We start from the raw sequence: 2,816 nt of genomic DNA on the forward strand, positions 1-2,816 counted from the left end.
GCACAGTGCCACCATGTTTGTCACCTCTTGTGCCTCACCATCATGCTATGAGTTGTTATTATCATCATCTTCATTTTACAGAAGTCCCTGGGTGCTGCAGACACTCAATGCGCTCAGCTGTTCACCAACCGCGGGAGCTTCACGTCCACCAGGGGTGCCTCTGAAGGAAGGCCTGGCATCCACTTCCCCAAAAGCAGCCCCTGAAACCCTGTGGAGCACAGTCCCCCTCTGATGCACATGGGATCTCCATGAGTCTGAGTCGTCTCAACAGCAACAGTTTTGTTTTTTTCATTTTACAAAAGAGGCGTTGGCGGTTCAGAGAAGGGAGATGACTTTACTTAAGGTCACATGGTCCGTAGGTAGCAGAGTTGGATTCAAACCCACGTGTTCTGAATCCAGTATAGCTGATAGTCAGTGTGGCTGATAGCCTACGGATGCATCAGACTTCAAGTAAAGTAGTTCTTGGCATTGCCGTCTTTGTGGTTTGCTGTATCATACAATAACTTATTTTTAGAAATGTAAAAATAGACACTGCATCAAAATGAGAGATAAAGGCAAGATTCTAACCCTGGGCTTTTACAAAGGTAACATTACAGTTCCCAATGTCGCACCAACCTTCTCTCTGCTCCTTAACTCTGCACTGGAGCTGCCTTCACGAGCAGCCTTTTCAGCCAGGGTAGGAATGGCATCTCTGGGCAAGGTCTTATAATCTACTGTTGTAATATAGATGGATATATTGGGGTTCCTATGGTCCTGAAAAGTTTAATTATATGAAACCCCCAAGACTATGGCCCTAGACACCCTTCAAGGATAGAACTGAACTCACCCCAATGGCTCAACTTTTAGCCAAACAATAGACAGGCCTATGAGGTGAACAGTAACACCAGGGAGGTAAGCATTCCTTAGAACAATGAACCATAGGAGACCAAAAGGGCAGCATTTTTTCAGGGATAAAGAGAAGGCAGGAAGGGACAAAACAGAGGGACAGAGGGAAATGGGGAACCCATGTAGGAAGTGGGAAGAGTGCTGTTATATTGAGGGGACTGCAACCAATGTCACAAATGAAAATGTGTATAAATTATTGAATGGAAAACCAATTTGCTCCATAAACTTTCACTCAAACCATAAAAAGTGAAAAGAAAAAGAATGAGTATGAAAGATATGGTAATGTTTTACCCAAGAGAAAAAAAAAAAAAACCTACCAAATCTACTGTTATCAAGTTGATTCTGACACATAGCAACCTCCAGTGGGTTTCCAAGGCTGTAAATCTTTACAGAAGTAGATTGCCTCATCTTCCTCCTACAGAGCAGCTGATGGATTTGAACTACTGACCTTGGGGTTAGCAGCCAAATGCCTTACTCTCTACATAACCAGAGCTTCATGAGAAAAGAGGCCATGAGAAAAATGTGCTCTCATATTTCATTTCTTCTGCAATTAACTCAAGTGACCAACAAGAGCAGGACCTTAGCGTGTCATATAAGAATGGGGATATTTTCACCTGGCAGATGGGGACAAAGGAAGATAGAAGATGTAACGTTTGTGCAAGCTCATCAGAATGCCGGCTGCCTAGTCCCCCAGCGCTGCTGTAACAGAAACCCCACAAGTGGCTTTAACAAACACATCTACTGTCTCTCAGTTTGTCGTTGGGTGCAGTTGAGTCGACTTAGGCTCCTAACAACCCTATATAACACTGCCCCTTGGGGTTTTCTAGGCTGTAATCTTTGTGGAAACAGATCACCAGGCCTTTTGTCTGCCAGGGCTGCTGGTGTGTTTGAACCACTAACCACAGAGCTGCTTAACCCTCAGGGCTCTTTCTGACGGCTGAGGAGGCAGCAGTCTGACTTCAGGGCGCCTGCTCTGGGGGAGGGCTTTCTCTCTGTCAGTTCTGGGGGAACGTCCTGGCCTCTTCCAGCTTCTGGAGCCCTGGCGTTCCTCGGTTCTATGGTGATCCCCTGGGCGTCGGCCTCCTTCCTCCGTTTGTGCTCTCCTGTCACTGTGCCTGGGAGCTCTGGTGGCATAGTGCCTAAGGCATTTGACTGCCAACCAAGAGGCTGGCGGTTCAAACCTACCAGCCCCTCCTCAGAAGGAAGACTGGGCAATCTACTTCCATAGTGATACAGCCTGGGAAACCCAAGGAGGGGTTGCTATGAGTCGGGACCAACTCTATGGCAGTGAGTTTGGTTTTTTGGTCGCTGTGTCTGTGCTGCTCTGTGTGATCAGGTTTAGGACACACCCTACCCTGTATCATTAACTTAACGAAGAAAGTCCTGTTCCCAAATAAGATTGCATCTACCTCACAGGTAGAGAGGTTAGGATTCCAATACATATTTAGGGGACACAATTCAATCCATGACATTGGTTTTAGAGGTGTCTTCCTTGACAGATTTGGTGAGAGGTCTGTGCTTCACTGTGTTTTGGGAAGACTCCCTTTGCCCTGTGGTGTATTGCAGCTGCTCGATGGTAGGATGTGTCTTTGTGTCTCTGCGTGTCTGCCCATGTATGTATGTGTATACATAGACACACACACGCACAGAGATGAGATTTATTCACGGTTTGGTTTTGGCTGGTTTCCTACTAAACAGCAATTCTGATATCACCCAAAAGCTTGATCTTCAATATGTAGTGTATTTGCACAGAACAGAGACTTGAAAATACTTGGAGGATTTTTTGAACCTATTTACTTTTTTACATTTTTTCATTTTAAATTACTTAGGATTGAAGGCAGCCAACATTGGCAGTGGCCTGGCCTCTGAGAGGGCCTGTGAAAGGTTTCATGCACTCTCCGTGACCCAGGAACGACATTAGTTAAAGGACT

The sequence above is a fragment of the Orycteropus afer genome, unplaced genomic scaffold (genome assembly GCF_000298275.1).
Source record: "Orycteropus afer afer isolate SDZICR_OR568_19922 unplaced genomic scaffold, OryAfe1.0 scaffold00569, whole genome shotgun sequence".
Taxonomy (NCBI): domain Eukaryota; kingdom Metazoa; phylum Chordata; class Mammalia; order Tubulidentata; family Orycteropodidae; genus Orycteropus; species Orycteropus afer.